Source organism: Triturus cristatus, chromosome 6 (genome assembly GCF_964204655.1).
Source record: "Triturus cristatus chromosome 6, aTriCri1.1, whole genome shotgun sequence".
NCBI classification, from domain to species: Eukaryota; Metazoa; Chordata; class Amphibia; order Caudata; family Salamandridae; genus Triturus; species Triturus cristatus.
Genome location: NC_140589.1, coordinates 550,361,404 through 550,386,112, shown reverse-complemented (window position 1 = coordinate 550,386,112; position 24,709 = coordinate 550,361,404).

Below are 24,709 nucleotides of genomic sequence, written 5' to 3'. Positions count from 1 at the left end.
AAATCATATCTAACATCCTATGTTTAGAGAACTATGTTATCCAAAAGAGAGGTCTCTTAGAGTAGAATCTTATTCTATACTGACTATACTGACTGTTAGTGCGTGTACAAGCGTCTAAGTGTCTACACTAGATGCGGGGGCAAAAATCTTCCATAGTGACAGGGCTATGAATTACTTGAAAAAATGACAGAGGAGCCGGGTCTTTTGCTCGGTAGCTGGAAGAATGTTTACTTAAACTACTAGACAGGAATGCATTGGGTAGGGAGCGGAGCAGATAATTTCGAAGGTGAAATACAGTTTTTGGCAGGCAACGGGCTGATGTCAGGCACTGTTAGCTGCGCAGAGAATGAGGACAAAGTTCATAGATACAGATGCGAGCTCAGACTGAAGCTTTCAGAGGCAGAAGGCAGGAAAAGCTTGATGGCAGAATCAGGGCCTACTTGCCTGGACTGTAAAATGGCATAAGTGAACCATATAAAGCCGGTGGCCTTTCATACTTAGGAATGGAATATCCAGCCCATTCATGGCGAATCTGAAAGAGGACATGTTGGCGGTGGATGCACATGTGTTTGCGTCTTCATAACTGGAACTGGAGGGAACATACATGTACTTGTGATTTATACATGAAACCGTTGGGGTCCAAGATAGGGGACATAACTGATCAGGAAAATCCATATTTCCACATTCCCTCCTTGTCCCCTACTTGCCCGTCAAGAGATATCAATCTTCATTAATCCATCGATCTGTTCATATAGCATCATTTGTTCTTCTTTCTTCTTCCGTGATGAATGAAATCTTGGTGGTGGAATACACGATGTGGCACACAGACCACAGATCGCTGGTCCACATTGTAGACATAGACAGCAACTGAATAATATGAGGAAGCCAATACCTAGGAAGGATAGGACCTTCCATCCAAAGGTAGATAATACACTCCAAAACCAACCGGACCAAGTCCAGGTGCCTGGATTCTGGTGTATCTGGCTTACAATCTTATGAAGGCGAGTTATGGCTTTATATACAGATGGCGAATTTTCTGGTATGAAAATGCAACAACTTGATCCGATGACCCTACAAGCTCCGCCCCTATCGGCCAGGATGACGTCAAGGACAAGACGATTTTGAAGCACAACAATCCGCATAGCAGACTGCTCTTCTGTTAAATTGCCTAAGGCGGAAATAGTTTCGTTCACTACTGCTTCAAGGGTTCTGGTTAATCTACGTATCAGCTTACTATTGGTAACTGTACCTATATAGGGAAAGAGACCTTTATTGAAATCTGTGTATTTTTCCCATGCTGTCTCAGTGTAATCGACTATTGGGAGATCTCTCCTTTCTCTATTGTGTACTAAATGAGTATTTCTGTGATAATCAGGAGGAGCTAGGAAAACAGGTGGCAAAAGGAATCCGATGTAGCAGGTACCATCCCAATCTAGTGGCAAACGTATGTATGCCGTCTGACCACATATGAAGTAGGAATGGCGGGAAGCTCTAAATGTAGACTTGCCTTGATCACTAAATTCTATTACAGTGGTGCATCTACTATGGCCCATATGTATGGAACCATTCTTTCTTACACATAATTCACCTTTTACTGGAAATACTGACATGGCGGACAAAATTGGAGTAGTTTCGGATTCGACATTCAAGATCATGAGATTGGGCGTAAAATTACCTAATCCATATACTTCATTTTCTAGATCAGTTCCTGTTCTTTTGGGAAGTCCCTCCTTGTTGGGGTGGCAGATTTTGAGTAAAACTAAGTTCATATTTCCCCATACCCAGTTATTCTGGTAAACTGCAGAATTCGAATCTAGGGAATTAATTAAACTAAACCATGCTCCACAGGAGCCGTTGTGTGTGAACGGGTATGGAAAGAGAGGTAGAATTCCTTTATAGGTCTGATAGGGAGGGAGTCGGCCACATATCCAACAATTTGTAGCATTGCTAACCTGATGGGAATGATGTAACATACTAATAAAAGTGTTATTGCGCAGCGCAAATCTATAAGACAATTCATGCGGAGGTAATTCACTAAAAGAATGTTCAGCAGTAATATTGTAAACATGTCTAGAAATAGGATAATATGTGTGCAACAATATACTTGCAGTAATTACTAAAAGACTTAAGAAAAACAAAATTAATAACGTCACTGTGCAATGACTACGCAGTGATTTACAGTACGCATGTCGTTTCAACTTTATCCTTCTGTTTCTTTCTCTGTACAGGTCTAAGGGATACATGTCAGAGACAAATTCGACCGCTTCACCTTGGAGAGGACTTAAACAATCAAATTGCCTGACTGGTTAGACCTAAGTTTTAGTTTGTATTGTTCATGGTTATTCGGTTCAACCAAAGGAAGTTTAGAGTCACTCGGGGAAGACACGCAAGGTGTGTCGTTTACGTCTGACGGTAGTCCATGAAATTTCTTGATATGACTTGAATGTATCCAGCCTTTTCGTCCTTCGATCTTTACGGCTGTCCTCGTCGTTAGCAATACGAGTTGAGGCGACTTCCACCTAGGATCCAGCTGAGACTTCCGGTCAAAGTTCCTTACTAAAACCAAATCTCCTGGAATTACGTCATGGGGTTTCACCTCGGTGTTGTCGGGAAAGGCTGCAGCTACCTGTGAACGACAAGATTGTAGTGCAGACATCAAGGAAGCCAAGTAATTTGTCAGCATATTACAGTCAATATCAGTTATTTTGCGTGGTATAGGCGTCCCCCACATATTTGGTGGTCTACCGAAGATCACCTCATACGGGGATAGCCCTGTTCGAGAGTGTGCTACCATTCTCATGTAAAAGAGTGCAACGGGTAAGGCTACTACCCAGTCGACACCTTTCTCTCTGCATATTTTGGACAATCTAATTTTCAGGGTCTGGTTATGTCTTTCCACGAGACCTGCTGCCTCGGGGTGTCGGACACAGTGAAATTTCCACTGATAGCCTAACAAAAGTGAAACGTGTTTCATTAATTCGGATGCGAACGGCTGGCCGTTATCTGAGTAGACAACACGTGGTAAACCGTACCGTGGGAAGAATTCTCGAACTAACTGTTTGGCAGTAGTCGGGGCAGTGTAATCTGAAACCGGGTATGCCTCTGTCCAACGGGAAAGAGCACAGACAACTACGAGAACATATTTGAATCCTCGACATCGTTCCATCTGGATATAATCCATCTGGAGGACTTCAAAAGGGTGATCAGGAGGCTGAAATCCACCCTGTTCTACGGGAATGCTTTTACCTGGGTTAAACTGACAACAGATCATACAGGTACGGACTTTTTGTTTAGCTGCTGCTCGTAAATGTTTGTTGAACCAAATGTGTTGGATGCTGTCTAGCATAGCTTTTTCTCCTAGATGTGCTGGACTATGTACAGTGTTAATAATGACTTGGACCATTGAATCAGGAAGGAACCACACAGATTTTTCCTTCGTCATCCATCCTTGATCCGTTTGGATCCCTCCTAATTCAGTCCATTTCTTTATTTCGTCTGGTGTAGCATGTGTCTGTATGTCGATTACGTCAAGAGCGGGATCCTTAACCATCATGCAATGTGTTGGTGTCGGGACTATTGTCTTTGTCATGTCGGATGTTTGAGTTTGAGCAGTCTGTTTAGCTGTTCTGTCAGCTAGATCATTGCCTTGAGAAATGATATCAGTAACTTTCGTATGAGCTTTACATTTCATAATTGATATTGCAGTGGGTAGATGTATTGCATCTAATAAGGCATGAATAAGGGGTCCGTGCTGAATGTGGGCACCGTGAGAAGTTAAATAACCTCTCTCTCGCCACAGCACGCCGAAATCATGTACAACTCCGAATGCATAACGTGAATCAGTGTATATGTTGACTTTTTTATTTGTGGCTTGAATACAGGCTTGTGTCAGAGCGATGAGCTCTGCTGCTTGAGCGGACAAGGTATTTATGCAATTTGTTTCAACGATTTCAGTGTCTGTTGTGACTGCGTAAGCGGCCACTAGCTCTCTTGTACCTGTTCTCATACATGAACCATCTACATACAACGTCAGGTCTGGGTCTGACAATGGGACGTCTGTCAAATCTTGTCTGGGTTTCGTCGTGATAGTGATAACTTCAATACAATCATGTGCAAGTGGGTCTGTTCCATTTATAGGTAACAGTGTGGCAGGATTCAATGTACTACAACGTCTGATTTCTATATGTGGCTGAAACAATGTTAATTCGTAACCAGTAAGTCGTGCTATAGTCAAGTGTTGTGTTTGTGTGCGGTTCAAGAGAACCTCTACTGCATGTGGTACTTGTACTGTCAATGGATGTCCTAATACTATGGCATCGCTTTGTCTGATTGCTAAAGCTGTTGCTGCCACTGATTTCAGGCACGCAGGCAAAGCCTGAGCTACGGGATCTAATGTACTAGAAAAATAAGCACATGGTTTGTGTGATCCTGCTTGTTCCTGTGTGAGTACTGACAAGGCAGTACCTTTGCGTTCTGTAACGAAGAGTGTAAACTGTTTATTGTAACATGGTGTTGCTAAAACAGGTGCTTGGCATAAGGCTTTCTTTAGGCTTTCAAAAGCTTGTGTATGTTCCTGAGTCCAAGGGAGAACAGTCGATGTGGCTGCCTCCTGTGTTGTCAATTGAATGAGGGGTTTTGCTAGAAATGCATACTGAGGGATCCACTGCCTACAATATGAAGTGAGGCCTATGAAAGCCCGCACCTCCTTTTGTGTCTTGGGTATCGGCACATTTGCAATTAGCTGGATGCGATCTGGTGTAAGCTGCCTTCCCTCCTTGGACAGCGAGTGACCAAGGTAAACAACTCGCTGGACACAGAATTGCAGCTTAGAAGGGGACACCTTGTGCCCCTTTTCGGCCAAAAATGGTAATACCGTCAGTGAGGCTTTCTCACATTCAGGTTCGCTTCTAGCGGTGATCAGCAGATCATCGACATATTGAAGCAGGGCAGTGTTGACTGGCATGTGGATACTGTCGAGTTCTCGTTTCAGTGCTTGGCTATAAATGCTGGGGCTTTCTGTAAATCCTTGAGGTGCGCGTGTGAATTTAAAGCTTCGTCCATTTAAACTAAATCCGAACAAGTATTGGCTTTCCGGATCTATGGGGACGCTGAAGAAGGCATTCTTGAGATCAATTACAGTAAAGAATGTTGCTTCGGAATCAATGGCTGTCAGTAATGAAGAAATGTCTGGGACTACGGGGTATTGTGGTACTATGCATTTATTTAATTCGCGCAGATCAATAACCAATCGATATACTGGCGGGGCTGTTGGATCGGTTCATTTAAGAATCGGAATTATCGGGGAATTACATACATTGGAGTCAGTTTCCACAACCACTCCTTGGGTAATAAGCTCGTCAATGATTTGTAGTAAAGCCACTACAGCATCTGGGGGTAACTTGTATTGTCGCATTCGTGGAAGTACCACTCCTGCCTTTAGTGTGACTCGATATGGTGTAATGTTCATGCAACCAACATCTGTAGGGCCTTGTGCCCATAAATGTGTCGGTAAAGTCTGTAGTCGGTGATCCATGTCTCGGGACACGTAGTGCCCTTTGAAATCACGTAAAAATAATCTTACTCCTTCTGGAGAACAACATATAATAGCTTCTAGAGCTTTCAAAGTTTTTATGCCTAACAAGTTTTCTGGACATGATTTAGTAAGTAATAAATCTGTAGTTCGTGTCAAGGGACCGATCGTAAGTGGAAGAGGCTGTGTTACTTCGTTAATGATAGGTTTTCCTGAAAAGCCAAGGGAAATATTCTGTGTGTCTGAGAGGGGTGCCCCTGGAACTTCACTACGTTTTATTGTTGTTCGGCTTGCCCCTGTATCAAGTAAGAATTTTCTATCTTGACCTAATAGTTCACTGTGTACATAAGGTCCTTCTTGATCTACAGGGACCTCAATAAGGGGTAAGCCAACTTCCCTCTCTAGGCTGTTTCATGAGTATCGTTGGTAATCAGGATAGTCATACTGTGCGGTCTGATACATCTGTCGGGTCGTTGTTTGTGTGGCAGCAATAGGCTGCGGTGGTGGAGCTGGCATAGACTGTTGCGGAGCTGGCATGGACTGTGCATGCTGCGGAGTTCCTTGTTCATTCTGATCCTGTCTAAGTGGCCGTGGTCTTTCTTTTGTGTTACCTATGGCGATATTATGTTTTAAAACGGGACAATCGTGTACATAATGACCTGGCTGTTTACAATAGTTGCACGTCCCTTTAACAGGACCTGTTGAAACACTGGACTGTGTTATACCCTTCTTATGACCGTCAGCTGGAACTGTCTGGGAAACTAGCATTTTCATTTTCGTGTCTTTCATGCGTCTATGTTCATGTTCTTGTTCTTCTCTAATTCTATTGTGATGGTACTGTAGCATTTGTAACATTTGTGACGGAGTGTTACCTTGCCAGGTACTCTCGAACTTCAATACTCTATTCTTAACTTGGGGCAAGGCATTTTCAACCAATTTTGTCACAAACAGATGTGGATACGACTCGCTACTTGCTTTTATTCCACTATTTATACCAAAACATTTCTCAAATCGGGAATAGAAATCACTAGTGTCTTCATCTGATTTTTGTTTACAGGCTGAGATTGCACCCCAGTCTTCCTTTTTCGTAGTTAATAAACGTGGCAGTACCTGTACTAGTAGACCTGGTAGTGCTTTGATCTTGTCCCCGAGCCCTGAACCTGGACCTCGAGCTTTTTCTTCGTTTTCTAATGCCGTCCAATCTATCTTCTGGTCTCCCACCTCCCAATCCTTTTCCTTGAGTTTTTCGTAAATGCCCGCAGGCATTAATACCTTCAATATTGTCATAATGTCGGGGTAGGTATATTCTCCCATGAGTAACATATCTTTAATTTCACGATGGAAACCTGCTGGGTCTTCATCATGACTGGGTACCACTTTCTTCATTTCCAATAGTTCTATTTTAGATATGGGTGTGTATACAAACACACGTTTAAACTCATTGTCATCACCCTTTATCGGGTGCACTTCGCGTAAGGGATTCTGTCTATCCATGTAATGCGTCGTTCTTTCCTTGATGGGCAGTGAGACATGTTCAGGACATACAAAAAGGATGTACTGCTTTCTGGATTCTAGTATTTCTTTAATTAACTTAGTACCGGAACCTCTCCATTTATTCGTGAGTAATTCAGTCAATATATCAGGTAAGGGGCCAGGATCGGAGTGTTGGCTTTTATATAATATAAGGAGTTGTTGAATCATATAGATACCAGCTAAACGCTGTTCATCTGGGGCGAGGTTCAAAAACGTATGTACTAGTGTATCATCACCATATTTTCCAGGACTATCAACCCAGTGAACGGCTGACCTGGCTAATTCTTGTTCGTCCATAGAATCGAGTATAAGATAACCCCTTCGTTCTCGGAGTAATTTGTCAGCGGCTTGGAATGAATGTTCGGGGGACCTTATATTTATTATAGGAGTTTGGAATTTTCTGTTATTATCTGGACGTATCGGACATATCGGATCAGTAAAGCATCTAGTATTATTGCAAGATCTTCCTCTACCTACATAGGCCATTGTTTCTAACTGTCCTGTGGGCAGTTCTAATTCTTCCTCGTCCTCGATTTGTACTGGTTCGTCTACTGCTAATCTTTCCTCGTGTATTCGTTCTATTTCTTTGCGGATCTTTCGGCTCATAGCTACTATACATGATCGTTTATCGTGTCTCCCCTCTGATATATTTTTACCCCATGTGGTAAGAATTTGCATTTCTTCCGGATTTACCCCTGGTTGATCTTGATTTCTTATCACACAGTTTATGAGGAAACGTAACAGTTCCCCCTGTATTTCCACCTTTTGGTACTCCATGGCTCTGTTAATACTCTCAGGATCTCGCCCTGATTGAACAAAGTGATATATATTTTCTAAATGTGCAGTCATTCCTGGTAGCTTCCCTAAGTATATTGCAGCTCGTCGGATACGTAATGATGCCAGCATCATTTCGTCCCCTTTTCCGGGCACAGGGTCATATCTACAATCTATTAGAAGTTCCTTGAGCGTGTTGGGAGTTACTAGTTTGGGCGTACGTTGGTGGGCTAATTCTTGAAAGGAAAGTTTATTTGTTCTGGGTGGCGTAGAAAAAATGCTTGATGTACCTCCGGTAGCACCACCTGGGGTGCTGGATGTGAAAGGATTCGTTGAACGGGATATAGCAACCATAGGTGTGGATGCGGATGTAGAAACAGATGTGCTTGCCGGAACTTGTGTCGGAGTTTGCTGTTGCAGAGGTACAGATGAAGGAGGGTCTTGGCGTTGAACCCCCTCGGCAGGCGGTCTATGTGGCGCAGCATTAGCATACGCGGGAGCTGCGTCGTCTAAATAAGAGGAAAGAAAAACATCTTCTGCGGTTCTGGGATGCCCTTTGGGATGTGCTTTTATCGGAAACAATGGGGGTGGCAAGTCTCTTGGTATCTCCGGGGTAGCCTTAGGTAGTCCTTCGGCCAGAAGAGGATACATACCATTCACAAGGGCATTTCTTTGTCTGTCTGTTTGTTCTGACTTTACTTGAGTACCTTCTTCAATTAATACACTTTCTCGAACTTTATTTGAATTCTCCTTACTTTTCTCTTCCTGTCTGAGCGCTTTTTCTGTACGTCTATATGATTCTTTACGCCATAATTCAATGGCATCTTTCTGTGACTGTCTAGCTTTCTTTTTCCACAATTCTTCTTCTACTTTCATAATGCAACCTGCATCCCAGGTCCCAGCTGCGGGCCACCTCTGACTTTCTGGTAATTCCTTGGTGTAGTCTACCCATAGATCAAGAAATAATATGGCGTCTAGGCCATGTTTATGATACATGAAGTACCCTGGAGTGTCCCTAGGAGGAATGGGAACAGCTTCTTCGAGTACCCCTTTTCTGGTTTTGATCTGTCTTAATTTCGAAAAGAGCGGCATATTGAGAACTGATCTGATACCTAATTTTGAACACGTTTAATACCATAAAACACAATAATGAACAGTCATTCACACCACAATATACAGAACGTATTTAAAACATTTTAACATTTAACATTTAATGAATAAACAATGATGGTCATTTAGGGAACTAGTCACTAAGCATAATACTCGATACTAACTAGGTAAATCTGAATTATATACTAGACATACTTGATATACTGCTAAACAGTACAGATACACTGCTGAAACAGTGCAGACCGGATTTGTGTACCCAAACCCGTCTTGACCGGCACAACCTATGTGCACGTCAGAACGCCTCCCCGATAATGGTACTCACCGGGTAGCTCGGAACGGAAGGCCTCGGAACTGAACTGAACTTGAACCGGACTGGACTCGACTCGGAACTTCGGAAACTTCGGAAACTGGTGGGCCTCTGTATACCTCGGATCTTGCTCTCTCAGCTAGGCTCTGGTCGGGATACTTCGCACTTCTCACCGCCTCGTCTGGGTGTTGATCGCAGCCTCAGTTACCCCCGCTCGGCAGGAGGGAGATACAGGAAATCCTGTGGGTACGCGTTGTTGTCCGTCCAGCTGTGACAGGAGACCGGGCCTGCAACGCACCGCCGGCGCGTGAGATGAGAAAGTGTCCCTGTTCGGGCGCCATTTATGTGGTAAATAATTTAATTACCGGGACTTAATTTGATGCGGAAAATCTATAACAATAGCTCAGTAAAATAAGAGGCAGAATCCGTGGTATTAGAGGTTCGGAACGGGCTTTATTCCATAATCAATTTAAATCGATGAGCTCCATATTCCATCACCACGAAGGTTCAGGAAGTGAAGACCGTTACTTTATTGACAGGTAATCATTTTTATACAATAGGCATTACAGTGAAACAAATGGAGGAGGCGTAACAATTGATAGTAAAGATAAAACATACATGCGTAGCAAAAGTGGGTGTAACTGGGCGTAACTAAAGAACGTCATCAGGTATGATGTCATAATAGGGTGGTTCCATGAAAGAATTTCGCAATGTCAGCAGAAATACTTGGCAGAAATGCGCGCGCAGCAGCATGACGTGTGATTGACGTGCAACTAGGGGGTGAAGGGGACTTGACATTTAGCTCTACATGTGGCGACAGAAGTCTGGAGGGTCAAGTCAACCTAATCCCAAATCATATCTAACATCCTATGTTTAGAGAACTATGTTATCCAAAAGAGAGGTCTCTTAGAGTAGAATCTTATTCTATACTGACTATACTGACTGTTAGTGCGTGTACAAGCGTCTAAGTGTCTACACTAGATGCGGGGGCAAAAATCTTCCATAGTGACAGGGCTATGAATTACTTGAAAAAATGACAGAGGAGCCGGGTCTTTTGCTCGGTAGCTGGAAGAATGTTTACTTAAACTACTAGACAGGAATGCATTGGGTAGGGAGCGGAGCAGATAATTTCGAAGGTGAAATACAGTTTTTGGCAGGCAACAGGCTGATGTCAGGCACTGTTAGCTGCGCAGAGAATGAGGACAAAGTTCATGGATACAGATGCGAGCTCAGACTGAAGCTTTCAGAGGCAGAAGGCAGGAAAAGCTTGATGGCAGAATCAGGGCCTACTTGCCTGGACTGTAAAATGGCATAAGTGAACCATATAAAGCCGGTGGCCTTTCATACTTAGGAATGGAATATCCAGCCCATTCATGGCGAATCTGAAAGAGGACATGTTGGCGGTGGACGCACATGTGTTTGCGTCTTCATAACTGGAACTGGAGGGAACATACATGTACTTGTGATTTATACATGAAACCGTTGGGGTCCAAGATAGGGGACATAACTGATCAGGAAAATCCATATTTCCACAGTACTTGGCCTGTAAATTTTGCAGCAAAGAGTACAGCTGGAGAAGCAGAATTAAACAATTAGTATGAGTATAACAGGGTTGTGGAGGCATCTGAGTTCAGTACATTTGCAAAGGCTTGCACGAAAACAGTTGGCTGATTCTGCAGAGGTAGACATCTCTACTGAATCTTCAACTTCTTTTGCGCCAGGACATTCGATTACTTTGAAGGAGATGTTTTTCGGGTTTGTTTCACACCTCAGTTTTTATGTTTTTGTCCTACCCATTTAATCAAAAGTGTAAGCACCCAAAAAATATTACAATTGTTTGAAAACACATTTTTTATAGTTGTTCAAAACTGTTAACAGAAACTGCTCTTTTCCAAGCTACCCTACAGTTTCATGATCTATGTTGTTTGTACTATGTCTTCTTTTTTCCCTTCTCCAAAGCTCAAAAGAGACTCTTGTGAGAGCCAGTCTGAAGATATGTCATGCACAGTCCAATGGGTTTATGCTTTCTGGTTTTCTCTTATGAGCCTCTCAGGAGATACCACTTTTTATAATGGACGTTGCATTTACACTGAATGTATCCTGATGTAGTACATATAATTTATATACACCAGAATAGTAACAGCGTGTTTATTTTTTTTAAAAATGCAATCCATGATATTATTCTGGTGAAATTAAATCACTTAGACTTATGGAAAACCCCATTTGCTTTATGTGCATGAGATGAACATTGGTACATAGCACACATTGATACTCGTTTGCTTACTTAAAGTCTATTTATTATTAATAGAAAAAGTTCAATCACTCCTTGTTTTACTGTAGTGGAGGCCGCGTTTTAGATAGATACATTGCTATGTTAGCATAAGCGCCTTCGATGTTAGAAACGCCATCTTGCCGCGTTTGCTGCTTTTTGCACACGACACTGCAGGTACATGTTATTATTTGAAAACTGCTTGCTTGCCTTTTCTTCACATGAGAACTGTCGGTTGTTCACATCCCTAGACGTGCACTGCGACCTTGGTCGAAACAGTCTGAGCCACCAAACAATTTATGTTTTTGAGTTCAGGTTGATCGGCCCACGCTCTAGCCATAACACGCACACAGCTGCAAATATCTGAAAGTCGAGAGCCTTTAATATTGCAGTTTGAATGCATTAGACACACATTCTGGAGAATAACTTTTCCAGGCGCAGAGCAAAGCTGATCCTGTGATGTGATTCACCTAAGCTGATCTCTTACGGTATGGGGTTCCCCATTCAAACCTAGAGACTTTCTATTAGTATAATAATACTAGCTTACTAGCGAAGGGAGGGTGGTTGTATTCCACTGTCATTTGTAATATGATTTCTCCCTTCATTTTCTATGGTATTGTAACAATGCTGATGGTTTTAGTTGTAATCATTTGTCTGCTTATGTTAGCCAAAGTACTGCATCTTAGGACACGTAGTTTATAAAATAAACATTTTAAAATTTACAGTGTCTCTGATTACTCTTGTTGTGGACTGATATGAGAATAATAACGAACAGGTATTTCTGATTCCCACCATTCCTGAGAGTACTCTAACAGGCACATGCATCAAGCACAAAACCGGTCGCAAACGGGCAGATTCTCAGAATCTGCCCCTTTGCGACCAGTATTTTTACATTTGGGATGCATTATCCCAAATGCAAAAATCGCTATTTAAGGAATCTCAAAATTGGGATTCCTTAAATAGCGATTGCATTTAAGGAATCCCTAATTGAGATTCCTTAAATGCAATGCATTACAGTTTAAAAAATAGCGATTTCGCTATTAGCGTGAGCAAATTACCATGAGGCTGGACCTCATGGTAATTTGCGAAAACTTAGAAAAATGCACTTATTTGCATTTTTCTAAGTTTCATGTTGCCCACACACATGCCCTTAGAGCATGTGTGTATGCAACATTTGTGCACAGTGAACATACATGGGTGCAATAGGGTGTCATTTTGACACCCTTGCACCATCAAAATTGCGGGAGCAATTTGCGAGTACCTACTGGTACTCGCAAATTTCTCCCGCAATCTCTAATTCATTCCTATGGGCCTGGAGGCCCATAGGAATGAATGGGAAGACATTCCTTAATTGCGACTCGCAATTTGCTAGTCGCAATTAAGGAATTTGTGGGAATCGCTATTTCTTTAGCGATTCCTACATGCATAGGGTTTTGCTATTTCTTAATTGCGATTCCTTAATAATCGCTATTAAGGAATCGCAAAACCCTATGATGATGCATGTGCCTGTTAGTCGCTTGTTCTGGTTTGTCTATACATTGGGAGCTCCGAGAGGATACGGATAATGAATGGGACACTGATGCTAGTCGGATTGGGGTTCTGGGTACTGAGGTGAGTTTTTGGTACACCGCAATTCACCGAGGTCCTGGTTTCCTGCACATAGTTCTGTGCATGAGCAGAATCCCTGCAACATTACAAGGTTGCAAGAGTCTCGGGAGATTGCAAATTCTTTTTAGTTTTAAATTTGTTTTTATTGTTGCAGTGTAAAGGATATTGCAATTCACACGTACACCGACATAGCGGCAATATTCCGCCTTGTCAGCCATCTATGCAACTTATGAGAAAAGAGTAAATGAAACATGAAAAACATACTTTCTATCTCTCTCAGGAACGCCGGTAGGATCTTTCAGGGTTTCTCTAGGGATACTATTACATCATCTGCGTACAATGTAATGAGGTGGTCCTCTCCATCAAATCTCAGGTTAGTGATCAGTGGGTCGTCCTGTACACGCTGCGCAAATGGCTCCATATAGAGACCAAAGAGCAGTGGGGACAAAGGGTAGAACCGCCGTGTACCGTAAGCAATGGGAAAGCTCCCAGAACCCCAGCCATTTACCCTAACTGTGGTTCTTGGCCCCCCCGTATCCACTTAGTATTCATGCTTGGAACCCTTCCTCAAACCGGTATCTCACCAATACTGCTTCCAAGTAGGGCCAATGCACCAGATCAAATGCCTTTTCTGCATCAATAGAGAGGAGCATCGTCTCTCGTGGGAGCAGGTCGCTTTATCTATGATATGGAGAATTCATGTTGTATTGTCTGCACACTGTCTGCCTGGGATGAACCCAGATTGGTCCGGGTTAAGTAACGCAGGCATGTGCGAGGCAAGGCAACCCGCCAATATCCCTGTAAATAGCTTAGCGTCCATGCTTAAATGCAAAATGGGTCCATTAGACCCGCACAACCGTTTATCCTTTCCCAGTTTTGCTATGACCATGACCATCGCCTCCTTCATCGAAGGGGGTAGTGTCTCTTGGCTGGTGACTGCATTGAGTACCCTAGTGTGGATGGGGCCATCAAGTTGCAAAAAACGTTATAGAAACCCACTGAAAAACTATCCGGGCCTGAAGATTTATGTGGCTTGAGTTTATGAATTGCTGAGATGACTTCCTCAATTCTAATTGGGCCTTCCAGTCCCTCCGCCTGTCCCTCAGTTAAACATGTCACATTAGCCTCCTCTAGATATTCCCAGATAGCCAGGGTTGCAGGTCCTGCACTGCATAGAGTTCCTTGTAAAAGGATCGAAACTTCTCTGTCACTGCTTCCTCCTCTCAACCACTGTTCCATCCTCTTCCAGCAGCGTCTCAACCGCATTGGTCTGGCGCTGTCCCCTGAGTTTGTTTGCCTGCAATCTTCCTCACTTATTAACCCCCAGATAGAATGCATGTTTGAGGCACAAGAGCGAATATTCTGCCTTGTCTGAATCTAAGCCCACCAATTGTATTCTAACCGCCTCGAATGGCACCAGACTCTAGGAGCCCCAGTGCGGTTGTGTATTCTCTCTAGCTCCCTCGTTTATTGGTGTAGCTTTTCACGCTTGTCCCTCTGTTCCTTTTTATCAGCCGTAGAGATAGCGATCAATTCCCCTCTTACTTTGGCCTTCAATGCATCCCATATGTTGTAATTGAGACCTCTGGGGAATCATTGAGCTCCATATATCCCTTAATCAAGCTATCTATTTGTTTTATTATTTCTGGTCTGCAATATAGCGTTTCTCTCAATCGCCAGGATCTCTGCCTGTGCTCTTGAAGGGGGAGGGTGAGGTCTAGTGTAACTGCTGACTGGTCAGATAATGAGCGGGGTTCAACACCTTCCACAGCTAAGATTTCCCGAGTACCTAGGAAATAATCCAGCCTACATATGACTTGCATATGTGTGAGTAGAACGTGTAGTCCCATAAATGTGGATGTTGATGACACCAGATATCTAGCAATCCCAGCTCCTCCAGTCTAAGGGCCCCCCAGCACTAATCTCCCCAGATACTTCTTGCCTCAAGATCGATCTATCCAGTTCATTTTTAAAGACTCCCCCTAGAACCACCCATCCATCTTATGTGTTCACTATTTCTGCTGTGGTTTCTTGGAAGAACCACTCTTGTCCCTCGTTAGGAACATAGACCGTGCCTAGAACAATGGAGAAGGGCCTCAAGCAAACTCAATAGCCTAGTAGGTGCCCCTTAATTTCAGCTACCTTATCTTCTACTCTCCCTTTGAAGGGACAAGAAAACAATAATGCCACCCAAGCCCTTTTGTGTGTTAGTGAGGAGAAAAATTGCTGCTGGAAGGCCCTAGATTTCAGGCTCGGCCAGTCACTGTGGACCAAATGCATTTCCTGAAGGAGGCAGGCATCTACCTATGATTGCCCCAGATACGTAAGGATTGCCCTCCTTTTAACCAGGTTGTTGAGGCTCTTGACATTTAGAGTGAATATCCTAAGACTCTTTGCTAGTGATGTCATAGGTGGGTCCCCTTCCAGATGCGCCAGACCTCGCCATGTCCCTTCTCCCTCTGCCTCTCCCCGAGCTACCCATGTATCTGACCAAACATCTGTGAGTTAACCTTTGATGTGCATCTCTCGATTGGGCACCCTTGTACATACCCCCAAACAGTAACTAAAATCAAACATAACCATTGTCCCTGGTTTGGGGAGGAAAACAAAATGTCCATCCCTCTACCAGTGGTTAAGCCTCCGTAAAGGTGAGTGACCAAGTCCCCAGAATGTTCCTTTATCTCCACCTCCCCCATGCAGCCCAGCTATTTCTTAAGCCATTTCACCTCATGCAGGGTCATTGGAAGAAGTGCCTTCAGGCAGCTTGCTAAGCAGAGCTCTCCTTTCAGATGCCATGGTTGCCTGGTCTGGGCTCGCCCCCCCTTTTTGGTGGGGACCCTTTGCCACCTTTCGCCATTCTCAATCCGGGACCTACTCGCTGAGGGCTCCATCTCGGCTCATCAGGAAGCTCTAGCTGGAGCAATGCACAAGCCACCAAGAGGGAGAAAATCTGGTGTAACTGATCCTGCCAGCGAAAGATGATCCTGAAGGGATTACCCCATTCGTAGGCCACCTTCTTCTCACAAAGGAATTTCATGTCAGGACAGAATTCTCTCCTCTTCTAAAGCGTAGAGGCCACTAAGTCCTGGTAAAGATGTAGCGTCTGACCCCGGAATTATACGGCCGTTGTTTCTCTGGCCTTTCCTAAAATCCGCTCTTTCAAAGGGAAGCTGTGAACGCAGGTTAAGATGTCTAATGACCGGGTAGAGTCGGGCCCCAACGGGCTACTCTAAGAGTCCAATCCAGGCAAATCTCTGCAGTTTGTGTATCTCCTAGGATGTGGGCAAACAGCTCCGAGACATAGGCCTCTATGTCTCATTCCTCTGCATCTCATGGGGCCCCCCTAATGCAAATGTATTTCATCTAGAGCAATTTTCTAGGTCTTCTGCATGTCATCAAGCTGCTGAAGTGTCAAGTGGATAATCTCCTGCTGGAGCTGCTCTATCCCTTCATCCCAAGAACATTCTCACCCTTCGATGGCATCCACTCAAGCCCCTATGTCGGTGATCTCTTTGCGAACTGTCGGTAGTTCAATGGTAAGGTTTCTTTTAACTGCGAGGAGGTCATCTTGCAGTCCAACAGACTGGGCCTCCAGATTAGGGTGTGTGACTGGAGTCTCCAGCTCTTCTGACACCGGAGAGGCAGCTCTGCTCAAGCATCCCTAAGAGTCACCTTCTTGGGTATTCACCTGTTTCAGTAGCAAGTCTTTGATGATGTTCCCTTCCTTTACTCTTGCTGATGCCATCTTTTGCTGCCTCGGCCCGGGGTCCCCCACCGTTCTCACCCCTCACCAGAGATAATGTAGACCACCCTCGCTGCTGATTCGTTCCCTTGCAGTCCTGCACCCCTTCACTGTCCTGTATCAGCTGTCCCAGCTACTTCCAAGTAGGGTGTCTCCCATGTGGCTGTGCTGCTGGGGCTTTGGAGGTATGCTGCTGCATCAGGGGCCCCGGCCCTCCTCTATGGTTGTATTCCCCCTCACCTCCTCACCTGGGAGAGTGCCACTTCTGCTAAATTGTCTTGTGCTCATCCATGGCCAGATCGGCTGCCTGTCATATCTGCCACTCTGGTGTTGCTAGGGGTTCTTCACCCCCCTCTGAGTCCTCTTCGCAGTTCGCAGGGACAGTTCCATTTAAGCATTAATGAAATCCGATTTGGGGCCTGATTCATACATCTTTAGCTGTGCTTCGTCTAGTGACCCCCTTGATCACCTATTGTTATCAGAGGCTGTTCCCCTATGTCAGGCACACTCTGGCCCTAAGTGGAAATGCTCCCCTCTATCTGTGTTGTCACTAGGCCTGGGCAAACATTTCATTCCGTTTGCGGAAATTGCGATAATTTGACATTTTCGCGTTCCGCTGAGAGCGCGAAAATGTCAAAATTTCCGCTTTCCGCAGCTTGGCGATAATTTGTTTCTTGCTCGCGCTGTAAAATAATACATTCTTGCGCGCGCGCGATCGCCTTACCTGAATCCCTGCGTTCGCCGACAAGTTTTCTTGATCCGGTCGCGTTCTCCATGAGATGTTGGATTGTTTTTAGCCATTTGCGCTGTCTCGCGACAGTTCGCGCCCGCAGTGACGTCATGCATCGCGCGATCACGTCTTTCTTCTCGCGATCGTGCACCGCGAGACAACTCAAAACAAGATGGGCGCGCCCGCAAGCAACCACATGGGTAAGTTGGTGATCCGCAACCATGCAGAAAATCTCACGAACATGCGGGGAAAAAAAGTTCCGCATCTTCGCGATATTTCCGCTTGTTTGCGATAATTTTAAACATTTTCGCGATAATTTGCGAAAGTGGATTTCGCAAATTCCGCCCACCCCTAGTTGTCACCTCCGCCTTCTGCAGCCTCTCTGGGATTTCTGCTAGTTGTGCCCTCTGTGGGTGTATCACTCACTGCGAGGTGTCTGGTGGCCTCTCTTCCTCCTTCTTCAGCCCTCTGCTGTTGGTCTCCCGGCTTCCTCTGCTAGGGCTCTTGTTGGGCCCTAGTGTGTGCTGCAGCGCTGCTCTGGGTTCCTTACTCGAAGCAGAGGTCTTGCACCAATGCCTCTTGCCTCATATGATGCAGTCCACTGCCATGTCCCTGCTAAAGTCCGACAGTCGTGGGCCACTGTGTGGTGTGGTGCGGCCAGCTTTCTCTGTCTTCAAGGTGGCAGGGTCCCGCTGCTTGGCTCCTCTTCCCCTTGCACAGGAGTATTGCCCATCTCTGGGTGACCCAGGTACTCCGGCCCAACTCTCACTAGGCCTCACTGGACCCATCCCTTTCGGGTCCACTATTTCTGTGGCCTCCGCTGTGGGTTTCTTGTTGTCCTCTGAGCTGGGACTGCTCAGCAGGGGGTCTATATTCGGGCAGGCCATGAGTTGGTGTCCCCCGCGCTGTCTTCCCTGCACATGTGGGTGTTTTGCTAGTTGCTGGGAGCAATGAGTACCTCCACCTGCCACAAACTAGGCCTCCTTCCGGCCTGCTAATGCCATGGCCCCCTCGGCTGGTCTCTCACGCTCTCTACCATGATATGTTTCATATAGGTATCCTAATATAGGTCCGGGTAACATCATAATCCTTCACCTACATTACCCCCCCTACACTACACTGTAACGAGGCTTTTAGTATTGAACCTTTACCTAGTTCTAGTCCCGAGTGCAGAAGGAGGGTTTCTCCTAAACAATAGAGTCCTATAACTCCATCAATAGACTCACACAGTCTGAATAAATATTCATAAGGGTTCTTGGAAACCAGGCTGGGGCTACACCACCTTCCTCCCCATATCTACATACACAGTTCATCCCATACATCATCCTCAGATCTAACAATGGCTAATACAAGAAACAAGGGACAAAGGAACACTAGATACTTTCTGTATAGATACAGTACCTCTTGCTAGTATTAGCTAGAATGAACCAAGACTTCCAGGCCGACACACTGACCAGAGACGCTGAGGCTCCTGCATGCAGACGCATCAGCTGACAGTGGTCTGAACATCCCTCGCAGGGTGTCCAACTCGAGACCAGGACGGGCTCCTACATTCTCACACTCGAGGTAATGGGGTTCGACTAAGTCCTAGAGGGATTCTTGGCTTCACACCTATTCACATACTAGGTACACTTAGGTACATCTAGATAGACATCATAGGATCATAGGAGTACGCACACTTTTATCATGCATTTTATATTCATGTATTTATTCATGCTTATTGCAAGATGGTAGAATTGTACTATCCTTTTATATTCACAGTACTGCTAATCATATATCTCTGCTACTGTCTAATGGTTGTTGCAGCTCATATATTCTATACGAGAATAACAACTGTTCAATATGTCCTTATTGAAATGCCCAGACTGTTTATCTCTGAGACAAACTAAGTGAGCACAAGTTACTGAGCGAAAAGTAGTATATTGTTTCCAGGATCCTGAGGGATCAGGGTTGTCATGTTCTAAGCTTGTCAGAAACTATTTTCTTCCCGATAAGAGAAGACACTAGTGGCACTGTGAGCTAGCTAATGCAAACAGACTAACATTTCTCGGTGGGGGTGCACGGAACCAGTCTGCCACCAATCCCACAGTTTATGTTATCCAAACTCGCAGGACCTGCATGGATACTATAGGAACTACATGACATGGCACCACCAACGTTGGTTGGGTACTTATTTAACAGTAGAATCTGAGTAGTTCAGTTGTGCGGAATTCTCAGAGACCCCCAGAGATGTCTGGAGTGGGTGGGCACAAAAACTCCACCACAGCTGAGTTGGCAGAATATCCTATTTATTGGCTGTTGGGTATTTAAAGCTTGAAGGACACAGTGTTCCTAAAATTGTGCAAAAATAAAAACCTTATCTTAAGTTCCCTTGAACAAACGTCTCCTTTACAAAGTGACTGAGGGCAAAGATAACCCAGTAGTGACTCAACGCCTCTCAACAGGAGATGAAGTGGTGGATGGAATTCTCATCGCACCTAAATTCAAACGTACTGTCACCATGAAACTACTAGAATATGGTTTGACACCTAGGGGTGGCTTAGTAGCTTTCGTGATTGAGGCACACAAATCAAACAAAACAGAGGTATTGTATTCATGGGTTACATTGCCAAAAGCAGATGCCAGAACACAGATATTTAACTACTCTACAGAAGGAGATGCACCACTGGAATATGGTCCTTGCGAGGACATAGAAGTTCCACTCACGTACCAGGAAACTTCCCTACCCCAAAAAAGACACAGAGTTAGATTAGTCCCGGTCAGAGGAGACGGGGCAACATTGCCAATATTAGAGACCTACACACCACATCCTGACAATGATATAATGCCACAACCAGACTTACTCATACAACACAAAGATTTAATTGGAATCTACAGAAACCTGACGCAATTCGTCATGAGGACTTTTTTACAGTCCAACCAACAACAGTTGCAACAAATGGAACTCAATTTCAGGGTACAGCAACTAAAATAACTCCACAAACATTACACGCGGTAATGGGGAAAATGTCCACAAAACTGGAACAAATACCATTCTGGGTAGCTCAGAAAATAACTCAGCTCGAGGCAGTATTCCCAAATACTGCCACGTTTGAAAAACACAGAATGCTAACTAAAGTCCAATTGGTCGCACACTGCTCCACCTACCAGCGTGTTGCCCCAAAGAATTGTGGTCCCTGAAGTCAGCTTCGGCGGGTACGCCTATGCCCGAGTCATGAGTGCAAGTGTGTGTAGCGTTAGCCATCCCTGGACACGTGTTTCGAGGTAGTTGCCTCTCGTCAGCAGGGAGTAGGTGAGTGTGTAGGGTTGCTGTGTAGGCTGCTAAAATAAGTGTTCTCAAGTAAAGTACCTCTCGTAGCGCGCAGGTGCGTAACCATGAGCTCGTCAGCTCCACCGGCTCAAGGAGCCTGAATATTAACAAAAGTCCAATTGGTTGCACACTGCTCCACCTACCAGCGTGTTGCCCCAAAGAATTGTGGTCCCTGAAGTCAGCTTCGGCGGGTACGCCTATGCCCGAGTCATGAGTGCAAGTGTGTGTAGCGTTAGCCATCCCTGGACACGTGTTTCGAGGTAGTTGCCTCTCGTCAGCAGGGAGTAGGTGAGTGTGTAGGGTTGCTGTGTAGGCTGCTAAAATAAGTGTTCTCAGGTAAAGTACCTCTCGTAGCGCGCAGGTGCGTAACCATGAGCTCGTCAGCTCCACCGGCTCAAGGAGCCTGAATATTAACAAAAGTCCAATTGGTCGCACACTGCTCCACCTACCAGCGTGTTGCCCCAAAGAATTGTGGTCCCTGAAGTCAGCTACGGCGGGTACGCCTATGCCCGAGTCATGAGTGCAAGTGTGTGTAGCGTTAGCCATCCCTGGACACGTGTTTCGAGGTAGTTGCCTCTCGTCAGCAGGGAGTAGGTGAGTGTGTAGGGTTGCTGTGTAGGCTGCTAAAATAAGTGTTCTCAGGTAAAGTACCTCTCTTAGCGCGCAGGTGCGTAACCATGAGCTCGTCAGCTCCACCGGCTCAAGGCGCCTGAATATTAACAAAAGTCCAATTGGTCGCACACTGCTCCACCTACCAGTGTTGCCCCAAAGAATTGTGGTCCCTGAAGTCAGCTTCGGCGGGTACGCCTATGCCCGAGTCATGAGTGCAAGTTTGTGTAGCGTTAGCCATCCCTGGACACGTGTTTCGAGGTAGTTGCCTCTCGTCAGCAGGGAGTAGGTGAGTGTGTAGGGTTGCTGTGTAGGCTGCTAAAATAAGTGTTCTCAGGTAAAGTACCTCTCGTAGCGCGCAGGTGCGTAACCATGAGCTCGTCAGCTCCACCGGCTCAAGGAGCATGAATATTAACAAAAGTCCAATTGGTCGCACACTGCTCCACCTACCAGCGTGTTGCCCCAAAGAATTGTGGTCCCTGAAGTCAGCTTCGGCGGGTACGCCTATGCCCGAGTCATGAGTGCAAGTGTGTGTAGCATTAGCCATCCCTGGACACGTGTTTCGAGGTAGTTGCCTCTCGTCAGCAGGGAGTAGGTGAGTGTGTAGGGTTGCTGTGTAGGCTGCTAAAATAAGTGTTCTCAGGTAAAGTACCTCTCGTAGCGCGCAGGTGCGTAACCATGAGCTCGTCAGCTCCACCGGCTCAAGGAGCCTGAATATTAACAAAAGTCCAATTGGTCGCACACTGCTCCACCTACCAGCGTGTTGCCCCAAAGAATTGTGGTCCCTGAAGTCAGCTCAGGGACCATTTTTCATTGGGGTAACACGCTTGGTAGGTGGAGCAGTGTGCGACCAATTAGACTTAACTTTATTTCAGGCTCCCTTGAGCCGTTGGAGCCGACGGGCTCATGGTTATGCACCTGCGCGCTATGAGAGGTACTTGACCTGATAACGATTTTAGCAGCTTACACAGCAACCCTACACACTTTCCTACTCCCTGCTGACGAGAGGCAACTACCTCGAAACACGTGTCCAGGGATGGCCAACGCTACTCATACTTGCATGCATTACACGGGCATAGGCGTACTCGCCGACGCTGACCTCAGGGACCATTTTTCATTGGGGTAACACGCTTGGTAGGTGGAGCAGTGTGCGACCAATTAGACTTAACTTTATTTCAGGCTCCCTTGAGCCGTTGGAGCCGACGGGCTCATGGTTACGCACCTGCGCGCTACGAGAGGTACTTGACCTGATAACGATTTTAGCAGCTTACACAGCAACCCTACACACTTTCCTACTCCCTGCTGATGAGAGGCAACTACCTCGAAACACGTGTCCAGGGATGGCTAACGCTACTCATACTTGCATGCATTACACGGGCATAGGCGTACTCGCCGACGCTGACCTCAGGGACCATTTTTCATTGGGGTAACACGCTTGGTAGGTGGAGCAGTGTGCGACCAATTAGACTTAACAGAATGCTAACTATCTGCTTGGCCATGGGGATAACACCACAATTAGAGGATTATACCTCTTGGGTTACAGTCTTTGCTGCCATATATACCAGAACACATGGTATTTCTTTATTATTGCTGATACCAGATGTATTAAGACAAATACAAATGAGTAGGGGGCTGAACCGGCCCTGAACATAGGGATGAAGTTATTAAATAACTATGACCAGGTATCAGCCATGATACTAGCTAATATTAAAAGGGAAGCAGCTTCAGTGGCAATCCGCCAACCCCTAAGCGAGTTCGGTCCGTTGGATCAACAACACAAACTGCCCAAAATAATTGAAACTGCATATGCAGAATTAGGCAGAGACCGTTTGGGTGGGAAAGCTTTAAAATCACAACTAATGGGCAGTCCGGAAAAGGACACTTCCAAGCAGACACCTGCTTCTTCTAAAAAGAAGTGGGATAGTAAAAAACAACGAAACTTTACAGACAAGAGATCTCAATCCCGAGGTAGATCTCCTCCACAGGAGCCCTCTGAAAAAAGGTATAATCTCAGGAATAGGAATAACATTAGTAAACCTGATAGGTATCTGGATATTGATACACGTTCCTCTCGTTCCTTTCATGGCTCGATGAAAAACTCAGAGAGAGAAGGACGGTAAGAACACAAAGAAGAGCGTACAAAGTTCAGAGACAAGCAGCACGCTCAAGACTATACTTTCAAAAAAGAAGACAAGCAAAAATTCAAAACCTCAACTGAAGAAAAAGAAAGTTACAGGTCTGAAAATCCGACATGCCCAGAATTCTGAGGATGCAGCTACTGAACGGGAAATGGCTCTGACGATGCTAGACAGTGCAGCAGAAGAAACAATAGCTCGCCAGAACCTGATGGAATTTCTGATGACAGCGGACTTGAATGATTACATCACGGTGGAAACACCAGACACAAGGGTGAGCGCCCCATATAAGTTACACAAGATAACACTCCAAATCGATGGGGACAAGCCCAGGAAAGTTAAAGGTCTCTTTTGGGAAAATCTGTCATCTGGTTATGACATCCTATCAGCAGAACAAGATTGGCTGCCAGCATTCGTTATGGAGTGCCCTAGGGGGGGGATATAATTTTTCCAGCATTCTCCGACCTTGTTCCCATACACCTTAAACATGAATATGCATGGGAGTGGACTGTAGCCCTAGCTCCAGCATTGTATAAAAATCATGCAGGGTGGGATGAGGAGTCAACCCACCACGTGATCCTGTTAAAAGTTTCACAAAATGCACAAAGGCAATATCCTATTAAGCAAGAAGCTAAAAAATAGGTCAGGGAGATCTTAGATCAACTTGAATACCAAGGGGTGATTGAAAATTGCACCTCACCAATAAACAATCCTTTGTTTCCCGTATCAAAACCGGATAATTCAAAAAGTCTAGTTTTAGATTACAGATATTTGAACACATGCACAAAGACATTTGCTGTCCAAAACACACACAGTGCTGCATTAATGAATAACATTGTGCAGATAAAATACAAAACTCTGGAGATCTGAAATGGATTTTCTGCCAAAAGATAGCACCTGAAAGCAGGTATTTGACCACATTCTCAGCGTTGGGGTCCCAGCGAAAATTTTGTCATCTCCCCAGGGGTATAGGAACAGCCCGGGGGTATTTTCAGCAAGGGTAACTGAGTTACTCCAAAATTTTGATGAGGAAGCATTGTCCTATGTGGATG